This window comes from Lagenorhynchus albirostris, chromosome X (genome assembly GCF_949774975.1).
Source record: "Lagenorhynchus albirostris chromosome X, mLagAlb1.1, whole genome shotgun sequence".
Classification (NCBI taxonomy): Eukaryota; Metazoa; Chordata; class Mammalia; order Artiodactyla; family Delphinidae; genus Lagenorhynchus; species Lagenorhynchus albirostris.
In genome coordinates, this window is record NC_083116.1 from 40,111,764 (window position 1) to 40,132,187 (window position 20,424).

The 20,424-nt window shown below is 37.1% G+C and overlaps 1 protein-coding gene across 1 annotated transcript in view; it reads right to left on the bottom strand.

Moving 5' to 3' along the window:
- The window catches only part of IL1RAPL2 (interleukin 1 receptor accessory protein like 2), a 504,586-nt gene that overhangs the window by 42,497 nt on the left and 441,665 nt on the right, over window positions 1-20,424 (bottom strand). The window lies entirely within an intron of this gene.

The following is a 20,424-nucleotide window of genomic DNA, read 5'->3' on the forward strand; positions in this document are numbered from 1 at the left end:
AAAACTTCCATGTTCTAAGAACCATTACTTTTTGGGAACCTTTCTATTTAATCACCATAACTAGCAGATGGCTTGCCTTGAGGACCATTTTCACCAAGAAACAATTTTAATTGGAGTTAGGGTCTACATTGAGACTGTGGAAATTAAGAAAACCTCATAGACATATGGATGCTGGGTGATAGGCTGGGCTTAACCACAATAAGTGCTACCAAATATTGGTCTTTTTATAGTGTAAATTTCTCTCTCAGCAAATGACTTGTCATGGACCTTTGGGATCATTCAATTACTCTCAAAAGCTTTGATATCAACAGTCTTTCATATATGTCATGCTAATCTGAAACAAGGTTATTCATTGTTTCTTTGAACATGTGTTTCGTGATACAAACTTGTCTAAAAAATGGAAGACAGCCTTGTATAGCTAAGAGATGTGGGTCCTTGTTTTGGATCTATCATTAAAAAGTAGACTCTCTGGCCCTGGGTACATTACCTAACCTTTTACAAACTGATTTCTCATATATGTAATACGGATGGTAATAATACTTTGGATGCTCAGATAAGACAATATCTACAAAAGTGCTTGGTGAACGTGCAAGTCCCATCCAAATTTAGCATGGTTGTGTTTTCCTTCCAAGGCTTGGTCTTTCAAAAAGTCAAGTTTGAGGCATAATTCTATATATGTAATGAGATAGATAACTGTTCATTTTGATCCTGCCAATCTCATGTCCTTCTTTTACTTATGAGTGCCTATGGGGTAATATCCTTTTCTTATCAATGCTCTATAAATATTTCCCAGATTCTAGAGTAGGTGTGATTCATCCAAGCAGGCCCTGTGTTCTCTAAACCCGAACACAGGGTCTTTTTATGCCTTACTGCTCTTCATTCCCATGAAACTAAAGGTATTACAGAATGTCAACCTAGATGGCAAAAGATCCAGAGACTGTGATAAACATTATTATAAGGATCCCAGTTGCTAAAACTACCAGTATATACATTTATACAAATAAATTCTGGTTGTCATTCCTTTGGGCTATGTTGAAAGAATATATCAAATAAAATACCTTTTAGTGATTCCTAGCATGTGGGTACTCAGGCCTGGTTTGATTTTAATGGAAAAAGACGATTATAGCGATGTGCAAAAAGGTGCCTCCCTGAGGTGGTCTATCAAAAATGACAGCATCTGCCCTTTCCTTGGCACTACACAATGGGTACTGACTATTGCAGCGATTTCTCCTGGGAATGTTTTTACTCTCCTATCAGACAGGTTTTGCTAAATAAATGCAAGAGACATATTTCAGCAGTCTGGTTTCTACAAATGCTGAACAAATATCCTGAAGCCTTTGTCAACGGCTAAAACAGGAAGATGGTTCAATCATCATACGCAGTACTCTGAGGAGAGTCCCAAAATGATCAGCTCTTGCGCCAGATAGTAAGAATCAATGTGTGCCACGTTGTGAATACCTCTTCTTTCAAAAGGCCTGGGAGGGATCTCAGCACTGATTGAGCAAATAACCTGAAACAGTCTCTCCAGGTTTTTCTAAAATCTGGCTTACATGCATGTGCAAACTCCTATCTACAATTTGTATCTGTTTGCTATTGTATTGTTTTGCCTCCAGATGTTTTCAAAGTCATTCCTATGGTACTGTATATCCTACTAGTAGAGATGACCAACTCATATTTGTATCTAAAAAGGATTGTACAGTAGGTTAAAGACTATCAAAATAAAAATAACTTTGCGAGCTTCTCAGTGTTTTGTGCTATTTACAAGGTAACAGCTTTAGACATAACTCCCTTTTAGGTTCAGTCTGTATTACTAGCAATTTCTCTATCACTTTATTAAGTCTAGACCAGTCAATAAAACATGTGTTCATACAAAGACTTATATATGAATGTTCATACCAGCTTTATTTGTAATACCCCAAAACTGGAAATAGTCCAAATGTTCATCAACAGGTGAAGGAATACTCTGGTACATCCATACAAAAAATATTCATCAGGTATGAAAAGGATGAAGTACTGATACATACCACAACATATGATTTTTGAGATTTAAAGCAATTATACTAAGTTAAAGAGGTCAAACAAAAGAGTACATGCTTTATGACTCAATTTATATAAAATTCTAGGAAGTTAAAATTAATCTATAGTTTCTTAAAAAGTTGAACATCTGCCATGTGATCCAACCATTCCATATGAAAGCCTATGTCTATATAAAGACTTGTACACAAATATTCATATCAGCTTTATTTTTTCAATTGAGGTATAATTGACATATAATATATTAGTTTTAGGTATATAATACAATGATTTGATATTATATATTGCAAAATGATCACCAAAATAAGTCTAGTTAACATGTCACCACACAGTCGTGAATTTATTTTTTCTTGTGATGAAGGCTTTTACGATCTACTCTCTTAGCAACTTTCAAAATGCAATACAGTACTAACTATAGTCACCATGTTGTACATTATATCACCATGACTTATTTACTTTATAACTGGAAGTTTGTACCTATTGACCTCTCATTTTGCCCACCCACCACAAACCCCACCTCTGGCAACCACCAATCTATTTTTATCTATGAGTTTGTTTTATGTTTACTTATTTGTTTGTTTTAGATTCCACATATAATTGAGGTCATACAGTATTTGTCTTTGTATGACTTATTTCACTTAGCATAATGCCCTCAACATCCATCCATGTTGTTTCAAATAGTGAGATTTCATTCTTTTTCATGGGTGAATGATATTTCATTACACACACACACACACACACACACACACACACACACACCACCTTTTCTTTATCCATTCACCCATTGATGGACACTTAGGTTGTTTCCATATCTTGGCTATTGTAAGTAATGCTCCAATGAATATGGGGGTGCAGATACCTTTTTGAGCTAGTGTGTTCATTTTCTTTGGATAAATACTCAGAGCGGAATTACTGAATCATATGGTAGTTCTATTTTTAATTTTGAGAAAACTCCATACTGTTTTCCATATAGTGGCTACACTAATTTATATTCCTACCAACAGTGCACAAGGTTTCCCTTTTTTCCACATCCTCACCGACACTTGTTATTTGTTGTCTTTTTGATAATAGCCATTCTAACAGGTGTGAGGTGATCTCATTGTGGTTTGATTTGCATTTCTCTGATGATTATTTCATGTACCTGTTAGCAATCTGTTGATTATCATTTCATGTACCTGTTGGCCATCTGCATGTCTTCTTTGGAAATATGTTTGTTCAGATCTGCCCATTTCTAAATCAAGTTTTTTTTTTTTTTGGTTTGGTTTGCTATTGAGTTATATGTGTTCTTTATATATTTTGGATATTTACCACCTATCATATATATGATTTGCAAATATTTTCTCTTATTCAGTCAGTTGCCTTTTCATTGTTGATGGTTTCCTTTACTGTGCAAAAGCTTTTTTGTTTGATGTAATCCCATTTGTTTATTTTTGTTTTTGTTGCTTTTGGTTTGGAGTCAGATTTTAAAAATCATCTCCAAACTAACTGATATCAAGGAGTTTACTGCCTATGTTTTGTTCTAGGAGTTTTATAGGTTCAGGTGTTTCATTCTACTCTTTAATCCATTTTGAGTTAATTTTTGTATATGGTATAGGATATTCATCCAGTTTCATTCTTTTGCATGTGGCTGTCTAGTTTTCCCAATAACATTTATTGAAGATACTGGCCTTTCCTCATTGTATATTTTTGACTCCTGTGTCATAAATTAATTGACCATATATGTGTGGGTGTATTTCTGGGCTCTATATTCTGTTCCATTGATCTATGTGTCTGTTTTTATGCCAGTACCATACTGTTTTGATTACTGTAGCTTTGTAATACAGTTTGAAATCAGGGAGTATGATGCCTCCATATTTGTTCTTCTTTCTAAAAATGTTTTGGCTATCTATGTCTTTTATTGTCCCATACAAATTTTAGGATTGTTTATTCTATTTATGTGAAAAAATGCCATTGCCATTTTGATAGGGATTGTATTGAATCTGTAGATTGCTTTGGGTAGTATAGACATTTTAACAGTATTGTTCCTTCCAATCCATGAGCATAGGATACCTTTCCATTTATTTTTGTCTTCTTCCATTTCTTTCATGATGTCTTATAGTGTTCAATGTATAGGTCTTTCACTTCTTTGGTTAAATTTATTCCTAGGAATTTTATTCTCTTGATGCTGTTGTAAATGGAGTTTTATTCTTAATTTCTCTTAATGATAGTTTGTTATTAGTGTATAGAAATGTGACAGACTTTGGTATATTGATTTCATATCCTGCAACTTTACTAAATTCATTTATTAGTCTTAACAGTTTTTTTGTGGAGTCTTTATGGTTTTCTATACATAATATCATGTCATCTGCAAATAGTAACAGTTTTAATTATTCCTATTCACTTTGGATGATTTTATTTATTTTTCTTACCTAATTGCTCTGGTTAGGACTTCCAATACTCTGTTGAATTAAAAATGGTGAAAGTAGACATTCTTTTCTTGTTCTTAATCTTAGAAGAAAAGCTTTTAGCTCTTCACCATTGAGTATGATGTTAGCTGTGGGCCTGTCATATATGGCCTTTATTATGTTGAGGGATGTTCCCTGTATAACCACTGTGTTGAGAATTTCTATCATACTTGGAAGTTGAATTTTATCAAATGCTTTTCCTGCATCTATTGAGATGATCATATCATTTTTAGCCTTTATTTTTTTGAATTTTATTTACATTTTTTATACAGAAGGTTCTTATTAGTTATCTATTTTATATATATTAGTGTATACATGTCAATCCCAATCTCCCAATTCATCCCCCCACCCACCACCACTTCCCCCCTTAGTGTCCATACGTTTGTTTTCTACATCTGTGTCTCTATTTTTGCTCTGCAAACCAGTTCATCTGTGCCATTTTTCTAGGTTCCACATATATGCCTTTACTTTTTAATGTGATGTATCCCATTGATTTGCAGTTGTTTAGCCATTCTTGCATGCCTGGAATAAATATCACTTGATTATGGGGTACAATCCTTTTCATAAATTGTTGAATTTTGTTTGATAATGTTTTGTTGAGGATTTTTGCATCTATTTTCATTTGGGATATTGGCCTGTAATTTTATTTTCTTGTGGTGTCCTAGTCTGGTTTTGGTTTCATGGTAACACTAGCCTTGTAAAATGAAGCTGGAAGTGTTCCCTCCTCTACAGGTTTTTGGAAGAGTTTGAGAATAATTGGTATTAATCCTTTCATGTTGGGTAGAATCCATCAGTGAAGACATCCGATTCTGGACTTCTGTTTCTTGGGAAGTTTTTGACTACTGATTCAACCTCCTTACTAGTAATCAGTCTGTTCAGATTTTCTTTCTTCAGGATTCAGTCTTAGAATGTTGTCTATTTCTAGGAATTTACCCATTTCTTCTAGGTTATCCAGTTTGTTGGCATATGATTTTCATAGTAGCCTCTTAAGATCCTTTTATCTGTGGTATCATTTCTAATGTTTCTTCTTTCATTTGTTATGTTATTTTTGTGAGCCCTCTCTTTTTCTTGGTGAGTATAGCTAAAGGTTTGTCAATTTTGTTTACCTTTTCAGAGAACCAACACTTAGTTTCACTAATCTTTTCTATTGTCTTTTTAGTCTTTATTTCATTTATTTCCACTCTGATCTTTGATATTTCCTTCCTTCTACTAACTTTGGGCTTCATTTGTTTTTCTTTCTCTAATTCCTTGAAGTATAGTTAGGTTACTTATTTAAGATTTTTTGTTTGTTTGTTTCTTGAGGTAAGCATTTATTGCTATGAACTTCCCTCTTAGAACTGCTTTTGCTGCATCCCACGAATTCTGGTATGTTGTATTTCCATTTTCATTTGCTGAACAGTATTTTATAATTTCTCTTTTGCCTTCTTTGTTGATCCATTTGTTGTTTAGCAGCATGTTTAATATTCATATATTTGTGTATTTTGCAGTTTTCTTCTTTTAATTAATTTCTAGATTCATTTGATTGTTGTTGAAATGATGCTTGATATGATTATTTTTGTAAGTTTTAAAACGCTGTGTTTATTTTTTTAACATCTTTATTGGAGTATAATTGCTTTACAATGTGTTCATTTCTGCTGCATAACAGTGAATCAGCTATACATACACACACACACACACACACACACACACACACACACACACACACATATATATATGTACATATATCCCCATATACCCTCCCTGTTGTGTATCCCTCCCACCCTCTCTATCTCACCACTCTAGGTGGTCACAAAGCACCGAGCTGATCTCCCTGTGCTAAGGGTAAGCTTGATATGATTTTGATCTTCTTAAATGTATTAAGACTTATTCTGTGGCCTAACATATGATCTATTCTGGAGAATGTTCCATGTGCACTTGAGAAAAAATGTTTATGCTGCTGCTTATGTAATGCCCTTTGATTATATAATGAAGTTTGATTATTTTATTCATTGAATCCATGAATATAGAACCCTCAAATATGAAGGGACGACTGTATACAGTTATGTGTCTTGGTGTAGGTCTCTTTGGGTTCCTCATACAAGGAACTCTCCAGGTTTCTTGGATTTGGGTGTCCATCTCCTTCCCAGGTTAGGGAAGTTTTCAGCCATTATTTCTTCAAATATGTTGTATGGCCTTTTCTCTCTCTCTTCTTCTGGGACTTCCTATAATGCAAATGTTAGTCTGCTTGGTGTTGTCTCATAAATCTCTTAAGCTATCTTCACTTTTTTCCCATCCTTTTTCTTTTTGCTGCTCTGATTGGGTGAGTTCTACTGCCTTGTCTTCAGGTAAACTTTTCTTTGCTTCATCTATTATAGTGTGATGTTGAATCCCTCCAGTGTATTTTTCAGTTCAGTTATTGTATTCTTCAGCTCTGTGACTTCTGTTTGGTACTTTCTTACATTTTCTATCTCTGTGTTGAAATTCTCATCCTGTGCTCATCCGTTCTTCTCCCAAATTTGGTGAGTATTTTTATGACAATTACTTTGAACTCTATCAAGTAAATTACTTATCTCCATTTCATTAAGGTATTTTACTGAGATTTTATTTTGTTCTTTTGCTTAAAACATATTCCTCTGTTTATTTTCCTTCACCCTCTGTGTTGACTTCTATGAATTAGATAGAACAACCACCTTTTCCAGTCTTGAAGTGGTGACCTCATGTAGGAGATGAACCTTGTTGCTCAACTCACCCTAGCTTTTGGTTGTCTCTCAAACCTTTGTGATTGTCCAAGCAGTCTATTATATTTTTAATAGCTCCCAGTAATTTAGGGTGTGCCAAGACTTGTCAGTGGCCTAAAGAGGGGAGGATCTCAGTCAGCACTTATATTCAGGCTGATTGGAACTCAGATCCTCAGGAAGCAGCTTTTAAAGTATTCATATATAACAGTCCTGTGGATCCACAAGTGTAATCCCTGCTAGCCACAAGAGCTAGGCAATCTGGTAGTGTTCCCTGGGCAAACTTGGGGCTCTAGATTAATCTATAAGCTCCTCACTGGGAGACACAGATGAGCTGGAGTGAGTCAGAGGGAGAGCACAAAGATGATGTCACCTAGCCTGCATTCCTTGAGAGTACCTCCATTGTATCTAGGTGTGAGCCAAATCTGAAGCTCTTGACTCAGGCTGAGGCCCCAGGACTAGCAAGTAGGCCTTTTTCACTGAAAAGCTGGGGATGTGTTCCAGTCTGCTGTCTGTGCAGTGCCCTGGGGGTGGTAGTCCGCCAATAACCCTTTCTTCAATTGTTACAGTCACATGGGACTCAGGAACGCAAGCCCCCTGACTCCCAGAGCCAGATGATCAAGAGGCATTTGCTGGGCAGCAACTTCAAAAACGGAGGCACCAGATGTAAAATCTGGGGTACCAGACACAGATAAAAGTTCCCTTCTGAAAGATACTGGTGCTCTGGGGTGTGACAGAGAGAGAGCACAAAGACAGTGCCAGCCCTCTGAGGTCTCTGGGAAGGTTTATAGTCAATCTTCAGATGTGTTTAATTAGAAGTCTCCCCTCAGGCTGCAGCCATGATGATAAGCTAACAGGCCTGTTTCACAGAAAGATTGAGCTTCTGGGTCTATTGTCTCTTCTTGTGCCCTGAGAGTGGTAGCTGTTTAAGAACTCTTTCTCTATTGATTATAGTCTTTTGGGACCTGCAAGTGTAAGCCCCACTGACCCTCAGAGCCAGGTGATGTAGAGGTGTCCACTGGAAGCAGCTGCAAAAAGCAAGGCACCAGATGTAAAAAGCAAGGCACCAGATGTAAAAACTGTGGTACCAGACACATGTAAAAGCTCCCGTCTGGGAGACACTGGTATTATGGAGCAGGCAGAGGGAAAGTGCAAAGATGGCGCCCACTGAGAAAAGAAAAAAAAAAAAAAGATGGTGCCTGTCACCTTTAGCAAGGAAGAAGGAGAGTGTGAAAATGGCCCTAAACAGCCTCTGTCCCTAGGAGACTGGTGCTTTAAGGTTAGCAAATTAATCTCTTTCACATAAAGGCTGGGTGCTTTTCAAACAGCTGCTTCTCTGCTGGGCCCTGGGGTGAGTGAGTCCACATGTGAGCACTTTAAGAGCTCTTTCTCAGTTTGCTACAGCCCTTTGGGTCTTGGGGATATAAGCCCTGTTGGTTTTCAAAGTCAGATGTTTTGGGAACTCATCTGTTAGGTGCAGACCTTAAAAGCTGGGGTGATCGATGTGGAGTATGAATCCTTCACTCCTCAGGAAGAAGCTCCAGGTTGGTGACTTCTCTCCCAACTGTGCGTTGCCATACTTGGGGTGGTATTTATGGTGAGTTTGTATCTCAGCCTCTCCTACCTGTCTTCTTTTCATTTGCCTAATGTGAAGGAGTTTCTTAGCTAGTTTCTACGACTTTTTCAGAGGAAATTATTCCATATGTAGTTGTTAATTTGGTGTGCCTGTGGGAGGAGATCAATTCAGGATCTTCCTACATCATCAATTCAAACCACCTCCCTGTATCAGCTTTATTTGTAATAGCCCCAAACAACTCAAATTTCAGTCAACATGTGGATGGTTACTGACACATTCTACATGAATAAAACTCAAAATCATTATGCTGAGTGAAAGAAGCCAAATACAAAAGTCTGCATATTGTATGATTTCATTTATATTAAATTTTTAGAGAACACATGACTATAAAAACAGAAGCAGATCAGTAATTACTTATGGCTGGGGTCAGGGATTGACTGAAAATCTGAAGGAGGAAACTCTTAGGAAATGATAGCAGTGTTTTAAAGCTGCATTGGGATGATGGCTGCACTAATATGTAAACTTACTAAGAGCCATTGAATGGTACACTTTCATGGGTAAATTGTATGATATGTAAATTTCAGCTCAACAAAGTTGTTAAAAGCTAAAAGAAATCCATGTCCTCAGGAAGTTTATGTCTGGGAGGGGAAAGAGGAAGAGGTGAAGGACAATACACAAAATGAATTAAATATAATGCAAGTTGCAAACATGTTATAGACATCTCAATCTTTGTGTTTTAAGAGCCAAAGTCATCACCCTAATCACTGAATTGTCTATGTATAAGTCTCCTGCAAGCCCAAGGAGACTCTATTTTGCATTTCAAATCCATACAGTTGCTCTGGGACAACTTTAAAGGAACCAGAGGCTGAATTATCTAATGCGAGAGAATTGCAGGTAAGAGTGGAATGATAAAATTTATTTAATTTGGCCACACATCTTAATCTCCCCCTGTACCTGGACTTTCTAAGAATTTCTCAAGGGCAAAAATTTGACTTTCAACTTCTTTATCTAGATAGATCTGCCCCTCCCTGTATCCGTATCCCATGATGGGCTATGGATTTTATAAAGGCCGCAGATAACCAGCAAGGCTCTACTCTTGCCTCACAGTTGTTCTTCATTCTTTGTTTTTCTCTTAAAACAGTTTTCAACAAACCTCTTTCAAATTGTCCTATTATCTCTATTTCTTGGGATGCAATTTTTTTTCTGTTTGTGTCAGTGGAAGCACACATATGGTGGTTAATTTTCTTGCAAGGTTTGTAATTACTGTGTTTTTATCTACAGTAGGGATTGTTTCCTCTGGGAGTCCTGGGTGGTGAGTGCTGTGGAGGCATTCCCTCAGAGTGGTTCCGAGTTTGCCTCTGCCAAGTTCTTACAAGTTTCACTGGTCTGGAAACAGTTTTTCTGTTAATTTCTTAGCTTGGGGGTTTGTACCACATGGGGGTTGTGTGAATTTAAAGTCCACATCCATGCTTGGTACAAGTTTAGAGTTCCAGTTTCTCTGGAGTGTCTCTTCATTCATGACCATGGACCAGACAGAATGTGAATTTCCTGGTTACTTTCCTAGACCAATGAGCAGAGTTTTCTACTTCCTGTTTCATAGAGTTTCAGGCTTCATAGATTATTCAGGCTTCTAGATTTTTGTTGGGCTCTCAGTTCTAGCTCCACACTTCACACAGATCTGTGGCTCTATCATCTGACCTTGAGCTCAAGCCCTTAGATTCCTAAGATCCTTATCTGATTCTGATAGCCTCAGGAGGTATTTAGCCTCCGTTTATGCTCCCTTCTCTGGGTTTGAGTTCCCTTTTCATTCCTAAAGCTTGGGAATTTCCCTTACTTGCTTTCATGCTGAGCTAAGCATGTACAATCTTTATTTTGACCAGCATTTCTCTGTGTTTAGAACAAGAGATGATTCTTTACCATATCAATTCAGTCTATCATATTAACTAGTTGTATAAAGTTCCACCACTGAAATCTATAAGCAGTATATCTTAGGCCTGAATGATCAAGTTAATTTTACATTCATCCAAGGAATTGAAGGTAGAATTTCTATTCCTGTTACTGCTAACATAAACGAAGGTTTTTCTTTCTTCCCTGGGCTCACACTTAAATTTGACCTTTACAAGATGAGATGAAAAGAGGAGTGGATATTTGTGATGCCCAATGTAAAAGCCATCCACCTTCTTGCTGTGCTTTATGTACTTAAGTTTGTAGTTTCAACTTTCAAGAGCTTTATTCTTTCAGAAGAGAATGCATAATTAGGGCACACAACTTTTGCTTTTTTGCCCATGAAGTGCTGAGAGTGTCCTGAGACACATGCTTCAATCCAGTTGGTTAATATTAGGACACACAAAACATAGGGGCATGTGTCTCATACTTTCAGTTGTGAGACACATTTTAAGAAGTTTGTTCTAATAATACACTGAATTTGTAAATTAGTTCCTCAAAAACTCATAGCAGAGCTGAGGTTATCATTATTTTGGTGTCACTCTTACTCATCATATTCATTTGAATATGCCCTTTTTTGAGTGAAAGATAAAGGATGGAGTCATAACTTGCGTATGGGGAATGTCCATTAAGAGTCTGTCTGATAGTGAATGTCATCTGTCCAGTGTGTTAAAGAGGGAAAAAGTTGAGAACCACTGATCCATGGATGTGGTTTTCTTGAGTTGAAGAGAAACATATATTCTCTCACTTTGAAAAATTACACACAAGCACACACACACAAAGCAAAATAGCTCAGGTGTGGTTGAATCCCAAGATAGTTCTTCATTGTTCACACTGGCCTTTCCTATCAATCATCTAATATGCTAAGTAACCATTTGTAGCCCAAACTATACTGGTGAAAACTCCAGGGTCCTTGATTTCACTGAGATTACAGACTCATATTGAATGGATCATTGTGATTTAGACACAGGCTCACACAGAAATAAACTGACTTTCCTGAGGTAAAATAATGATCTAGTTTCAATGCTGAAAAACTAATTCGTGTCTTCTAATATGTTAATACAGTGTTCAATCTACTATAGACAATGTTGCCTTCCCATTTCTATGTATCTGGAAAAGAAAGAATCCTTGACATTCTAGAGTGATTTTTTTTCTTTATTTGTGTATAATTGCTTTACAATGTTGTGTTAGTTTCTGCTGTATAACTAACACAACAGCTATATTGTGAGTGAATATAGCTATATATATACATATATCCCCTATATATATACATATATAGCTATATATATATATATATATACATATATCCCCATATCTCCTCTCTCTTGCATCTCCCTCCTACCCTCCCTATCCCACCCCTCAAGGTGTCACAAAGCACCGAGCTGATCTCCCTGTGCTATGCAGCTGCTTCCCACTATCTATTTTACATTTTGTAGTGTATGATAATCTCAATAGATGCAGAAAAAGCTTTTGACAAAATTCAACACCCATTTATGATTAAAAACTCTCCAGAAAGTAGGCATAGAGGGAACCTACCTCAACATAATAAAGGCCATATATGACAAACCCACAGCCAACATCGTTCTCAATGGTGAAAAACTGAAACCATTTCCTCTAAGATCAGGAAAAAGAGAAGGTTGTCCACTCACAGCACTATTATTCAACATAGTTTTGGAAGTTTTTGCCACAGCAATCAGAGAAGAAAAAGAAATAAAAGGAATCCAAATTGGAAAAGAAGTAAAGCTGTCACTGTTTGCAGGAGACATGATTCTATACATAGAGAATCCTAAAGATGCTACTAGAGCCAATCAATGAATTTGGTAGAGTGGCAGGATTTAATGCACAGAAATCTCTTGCATTCCTATACATTAATGATGAAAAATCTGAAAGAGAAATTAAGGAAACATTCCCACTTACCATTGCAACAAAAGAATAAAATACCTAGGAATAAACCTACCTAAAGAGACAAAAGACCTATATGCAGAAAACTATAAGACACTGATGAAAGAAATTAAAGATGATACAAACAGATGGAGAGATATACCATGTTCTTGGTTTGGAAGAATCAACATTGTGAAAATGACTATACTACCCAAAGCAATCTACAGATTCAATGCAATCCCTATCAAACTACCAATGGCATTTTTCATAGAACTAGAACAAAAAATTTCACAATATGTATGGAAACACAAAAGACCCAGAGTGATTTTGTGCACCTTTCCCCCCACTTCTTTCTAAAGAAGAACCCTCTTGCCATAATTTTCTAAATTAATTGATACAGCCACTGGAGTGAATTATAAATTATAGTTGAGAGCAAGCAATTATGAAGCTAAAGGCAGGAAGAAAGAATGTATTTTTTTCCAGTAAGATTCAAAAGGAGATGAAAAGTTGATGAGGCAGAGACAGGCAATGGTTATCCCAGATGGTGGAAACTGCAGCAAAGTAGGGTTTTCGACCCAGAAGAGATTAAGACTTTGTGAGAAAAGAAAGTGGGTACCAAAGCTAATTGACAACTGACTGGGGAAGGAACAACACTGGGAGAAAATCCTTGAGTACCCTTAAACTAATTATTTGGAAATGGTGAAAAATATGTGTGTGTGTGTGTGTGTGTGTGTGTGTGTGTGAGAGAGAGAGAGAGAGAGACAGAGAGAGAGAGAGACAGAGAGACAGAGAGACAGAGAGATGGAAACATCCTACTGTTTCATGTTTCGCAACGCATGTAAAGCCAGGAAATCTTTTTAGGGATGATGCCCACAGCTATTTGTCTATACTAGAGACAAGTAGCATAGCAGCAGGACTCAAAGGTGAGACAGAGCACTGTTTTCATGACTAAAAGTTTAAGCAATGAGGTTGCTTTGGTCTATAATCGGCTCTTAGGGATAAGTGGCACAAAGTTCAGTGAAAAATGAAATGTTTAGAGTTACAGGACTTACCAAGCTGTCACATCAAGTAGCCTCAATCTCAATAGAAGTTTCTTGCACTGAATTTCATCAAGGGTAAATAAACAGAACTCCCTTTGTGACTACATAGCATGCCCATAAACCTTACTTACTTTACCTCTTTCATCTCCTTAGAACAGGGATTGGTTGGCTCAGTGTCTGAAGATACTTGTTTTCTCATTCATATTTCTGATTCAAGGACATAAGGTATAGGCAAGGCAGAAACACAGCATGGGAAGAGTACTGGAGTCAGGACACTGAAATTATAGACCTGGTGGTTTCACTAGGTTGTGTGGGGTTTTTTGCTGTTTTTCGTTTGTTTGTTTTGATAAGTTCATTCTCCCAAATAGCCTCAGTTTCTTCTAAAAAATGACAGTCAACTAAGAGAATTTCTAAGGACCCTTTCAGGTCTGACATTCTCATATTTCAAGAAGCTGGCGTACAAGAGTGAGTGTTAGGATTTTCCAGGTGGGAAGAATTTCTTCCATTGGAGTACAAGCCCTGGAGTAGCAGTCGTTAGTTCTCTTTGTAAAAGGAAGAGGATGTGAGTCCCTCTGCCTTGGGTAGGTTTTGGCTTTAGCTCCAAGGTCCCTTGGCCCTGGTGTTTTGTGTCTGAGTCTGCCTGCCTGCTGTGCCTGGAGTCCTAGTTCCTGTGTATCCCCCCTTAACCTCTGTTTACTGCAGAGTGAGTTTCCTGCCTATGCACCCTACCTTGCCTTGAACCCTAGTTCCTCTCTGTCCCACTGGCCCCTAGATGCTTATGTTGGCTCTGCTGATCTTGGCTTATGGCCCTGCTTTCCTTGACCCAGTGCTTTCCATATCTCAGTTTGACAAAGGGATTTTAAAAAGTTCCCTATGGGAAAAGACAAAGACCTTGAGTATTAACTCACTACACTAGCAAGTCCAACTCATACTCGGCAAATTGAGACGGCAAGAGAGTGGAAGTAAGCAAATACTCTATCTGTGTGTGTGTATGCAAGTGTATATATAGTTGCAAAAGAATTCATCTGAATTGAATTAATTAATAGTTCAAAATTAAATACACATGATTCTCTATAATTTGTTAGGTGGAAGAATAAACAGACAACACTTTTAATCCTTTACTATTAAATGACTTCATTTTTTAAAAATTCCCTTATTGATCTAGAAATCTAGGTTTGTAGGGTAGCCAACCTGTGTAATCATATCAGTTGAAAAGTGATTTAAATCCATGTCAGATTCATATTTAAAGTTATTTTCATTTGTTTCAAAAGTTATTTACTTGGTTTCCAACTATATGGAATTAAATGTTAAGGTTTATAACGTTACATCTATTCTAGGAACCAAAAATAAAACACAGGGTAACCATTACTTTCTGTAAAGGAGGTCACTTTTGTCATTTGAGAACATCTGATTGGAAACAAATCTTTTTCATTTTCTCCCCTTCTGCATCATCAAAAGTGCTTTTGAATCCCTTACTGATAAGATCACAACTTCAGGTACTAAGAATTACTGGCTAGTCAAATCCTGCTGTACCAGTTCAGAGGAGAAATGCATCAATACAACCATGGTAATTCTTACTGTGTATCTGAAGATTGATCCAGGTATTATATGGTGACTGAAGAAAATGCTGATCTGTTTTCTGGGTATAATAGTGTGATTTAAAACGTGGTTGTGGAAAGCTTTAAAAATCTTCAACAAAATAAAAATAAAATGTGGCTGTAGATTTTTTGGTTTTTTTTTTTTTTTTTTTTTTTTTTTTTTTCGCCGTACGCGGGCCTCTCACTGTTGTGGCCTCTCCCGTTGCGGAGCAATAGGCTCCGGACGCGCAGGCTCAGCGGCCATGGCTCACGGGCGCAGCCACTCCACGGCATGTGGGATCTTCCCGGATCGGGGCATGAACCCGTGTCTCCTGCATCGGCAGGAGGACTCTCAACCACTGTGCCACCAGGGAAGCCCGTGGCCATAGTTTTAACATAGGTGACATTCACTTTGATAAGCCTTGCTGGCTGTTTGCAGGCTGTGACTCCAGAATCAATGTTTAAAATAATCCCACAAGGATCCTTTAATACTTCAGAAAAAGGAAATATCAAGGTTTAATGCCAGGTGAGAATATGAAACCTGAAGTTATCCACAGATTTCTGATCAGGTTCATGTCACACTATTGATTTTCTGAAGTCCCACAACAGTTTTTTGGACTATTAATTTTCTTTGACAACAAATTCCCCTTGTCTTGCCATTCATTAAACTATTTTGCTGCCTACTTGATTGACATGCCTCTACATTCCTCTTTTGCCCATTTGAAGCCTCACCATTCAAGCCTCACCATTCAAGGTGAGGTGTAGCTCAAGTGTAATCTATACCATGAAGTCAGTCTATACAAGGTGTAGCTCAAGTGTAATCTATACCATGAAGTCAGCCCTGACTACCCTAAGTGCACGCTGACATATCTCGTTTTCTCTAAAATCTATTTGCATATGTTCATAGGGAGTTAAACATCTAGTTGTGCTCCACCTCATAAATTATTACAGCAAAAATAAGCTAAGCACCTAATATGTTCTAAGTTAATCCCCAAAGACACCCAGTGAGTAAGGTACTAATATTCTCAGTTTACAAATGAGCAAATGGAAGCAGAGAGAAGTTAAACATCTTGTCCAAAGCCACAGATATTGAAAGTAGGAAAGCTTAAAACCAGACAAGTTTAGCTCCATAGTCAAAGATCCTAACCACTCTTCAATACTGCCTTTTCACAGATGTTTGTCTCATTTACCAATTAAATGTTATAGTCTTTAAAAGTGGAAACCATATTTCATATTTCACTTTCATTTCCATAGAGAGACTAGCATAGTGCAAGGCATGCAGTTGTGCCCAATAGTACTTGCTTGTTTCTCAATATCTTAGCTCAAATTTCAACTTTTCTTATTTTAAAAATTCTCTCTTATGGCATTAAATGTATCTTTGTAAGCCATCAAAATCCATCCATTTTGGAATAAAGCAGCACACAAATAATAATTGAATGCCCTGCAGTTCAAGATTTTTCCTTTCTTTCCCCAACTCTCTTAAAGCGGGAGGAGGGAACAAAGGAAAAGGAAGAGGAACAGATGTGATCCATCCGTGTTGCCTTTTGAAAAATTACATCAAGGCATAGTCAACAACAAAATGAGAGGAAACTTCAACGGTTATATGCCTGTGAAAATCAGCCAATATGCTGTTTCAGGCAATACCAATAAAAGAGGGCAACTGTCACTTTTGCTTTGGATTTTATCTTGAATTGTTCTGTGCATGGAATCTTTCTCTGCCCATGTCCATAAATTCCAGAAGAAAAAGAGTTGGTTCAATGAATCTAGAAAGGGAGAATAGAACAATTACATTCCTTTCATTTAATAGTTCAAATAAATTTTCTATTCTTTAGACAGAAGGATACATGAACAACAGAAAATAAAGGATTTTGAAGCTAATTATTACAATTAACAATATCATAATACACAAGAAGTCACCTCCTCTTTATGCCTTTGCTGAAAGGTATGATGATTAATAGAAACAAAGACCCATCATTAAAGTCAGAAATCAAGTTCTGAGTCTTATGCCAGAAACAACATGGAATGAAATTCTGAAAGTCAGTGAAGTATATTTTGGGGATTTTGTGCACCTTCCAGTAATTTATCTCCATTCCTTGAGCCATATAATCCCCAGTTCTGGGTCCTCACTTTGTTTCTCCTGCAACAACAATGAGCCAACCACCTTGCTGGAGACGGATTCCCTACCTCATCATTCCTCTACCCTTCCCTACTGGTATCCTGCACTGCTCTTAGCCACTCAGTCTTCATAACTTAAACAACTCTTCCCCACTGTAACTTTCCACTAAAAACTCTTTGTACCTTCCATAGTGAAAAAATTGACTAATTAAAAAAAATAATCCATGATAATTTGCTAATATGGGGTAAAGCCAAAGAAGGGGGTTCTCCATACTCTTCCACATAATATGTGTTTTTTTTCTTTGAAAACTAATGTACATCTTCAGCAAAGTTTCTCAAAGAGCAGGCCAATATAATATTTGCTTAACAGAGTAGACCTTTCTAAAATTCCTCTCTACTCATCTATTGACTCTAAGTTCTCAAATTGCTGCTCACAATCTTTTCTCTCCCTCCTCTAAAATTCTTTCCCAATTACACAGGGAACTATCCTGTCTCCTCAATCATCCCCACTCTCTCTGCCCTCTGGATCTAGTTCTATCGTCCTTCCCTTTCCTTTCCCTACCATTTCCTTTATAAAGGCTCTATAAAGCTATGAATTTTTAGTATAAAATAATAAATGCTTATAAAATTCAACAGTGCACAAAATTTTTAAAAAATCAAAATCCCCTATTTTCCCAAAACAGTCACACGCTGCAACCTCCCAATTACACTGTTAATTGCTTTGTAAGTATCTTGTAACTAGGCTTCTGGGAACAATGATCTCCTTAGGTTTTGAATTTTCATAGCTTCTACAGTTCCTTGCACAGGTATGCCACTTCATTTCAACAAACATATAACAAGTGCCTACCATGGGCAAAGTCTTTTTCCTTGGTGTTGAGAGGATATAAAATTAAATAATACATGGTTGGTCTCTGCCTTCAAAGATATCATGGTGTCACTACGCATTCTTTATCAAGATAGTTTCATGGCATTTCTTAGGTTGGTAGTTTTCCTCTCACCTGTTTGTGTTCAGTATTATTCTGAACTATTCACATGCTTGCTAGACCAGGATGATGTTTTATGCAGTCCCATATTTCCCACAGTGTGAATATTATACAAGCAGTAGGCCAGGAGTGACCTAGTTGGAAAACAATCTCAGAGCCAATTGTTTCTGTCACACCCTCCTCTCTATTTGACTGGAGCCAACAGGGACCTCTCAACATCATTCCACCCTGGCCCATTCCCTACACCCTCTTTCACTTACTCCTTATAGTCAATACCTGATTGAAAACAACCTCTTTCCCCTCCAGCTCTCAAGTAGATACTCAAAGATAATTTTCCTTGACTATCCAGCTCAGAAAATGAAGGAAATCACCTTTCCCAGTGCATTTGGGCAGGAAACTGGTTAATGTGAGTTATACCTTATGCACATGTACTGGCCCTCTGCCACACTAACATTCATGGCCATCTGAAGGAAGAGACAGCCTATCTGTAAGAAGCCATGTCAGATGTGACTGAGGAAAGTTGTCTAATTTGCCAGCTAGAAGTCAGGGCTAGGAAGTCAGCCTGTAAACGGAGGAAACAGGGATACAGCTTTTGGAAGAAATACTCAAGTTGACAATGTCAAATAGCCTCTGCAACTAGGAGTACAGATGGTGATGTAAAAGACCCAATAATCTTGTTATCTCTATTCCTTGTATTCATCATCACAACCACTCAACGAAGATCTAGGTTTTCTGCATATGATTTTCTCAAGAGGACAGACATTGAGCTCCTTGAGGATAGAGAACTGGGTCTCTTTTTCCCCATCCTCTTTAGTAGCTTGCACATTATTAGGCACACAGAAGGTTTGAATTTCTTTTCTGACTAGAGTACCCCTAGTTTAAGGATAGAGGAGATTGCATTCAGGAAAGAAAGGTATGCTTGTTTTAATTAAATCCCTTGTTTCATTTTTCTCTTTCAGGAGATTGTGCTCTAGACCTCGGTTTCATTTTCACTATTATCACTTTTTTACTATCAGAAGCCACTACAACCTCTAGGTTTTCCTTTAGTAGTCTATTCCCAGTTGCACTTCCTTGTATTTCCTTATCCCTAATATTTATTCTAATCCTTTCTTTTCTTATCTACAAATGACTAGTCTTAGCAATCCCAAGTTATGTGAATAATTTCCTTCCTGCGTTTATATTATTGTCTTGAATATACATTCAAGAACAGCATCTTGTACTTAGCTTCTTTCTCTTCATGAGTCTTTCCTTAGAACATTCTTGCTTTCTCTTTTTGTACTTTATATTGCAGATTTTCTTCTGTTTATCCCCACTCTTCCTGTATGTGTTACAAGATCTATATGCATCATTCCAGATGTTGCCTTGTAAAGGTCAAAATTACCTGAACATAATTGCCCATGGTTTTCTACAAAGAGGCAACAGGGAAAACAGAGTTTACTGAAATCCATAAATGGTATGAAACCATGTTTTGTATATTAGTTTGAACTTCTCTTTATAGTTTTTCCCCCCAAAGATAGCTAAAGAAGCCAAACTGACTCGGCTGTTAATTCCATTCTCTGCCTGTTCACTAAATAAGGAAAGAAAAGCAGTGCAGTAACTTAGCAGGTAAAAGGAAGGAAAATAAGCCATTCAAATGGTGTAACTAATTCCTGAATAGTTGCCAGTTGTCTATCTTTTATCTCTTTGGCCTAGACATACATATAAACACCTATTCACTCACATATATCCACTTAACGAAGATATTGTTCTTTACTATGATCTCTATCTCTCTCTCTATCTGTGACGTGGCATTTTCTCCCTGAGTTAATTACATCTGTCTCCACCATATTCCCCTCATACTATGTATGTATGCACATAAGTTTGTACCTCAAAAATGATCTCAAGTAGGACCTGTTAACCAAAGTTATACATCTGCTATGTACACAGCTCTGCTGATAGCCTGAAGAGAGGGCAAGAAAGAAAATAATAGAAAATAGCTCAACAGGAAAAGTGTCCATACAAAATCTGCACTTAGTTTTATGGCATATAGCAAAACCTTAACATTTAAAAAATCTGCTAATTTAGAACAAAGATTGCTAAAGCAAGAAACACAATAGTATAGATAAGATTTTAAGAA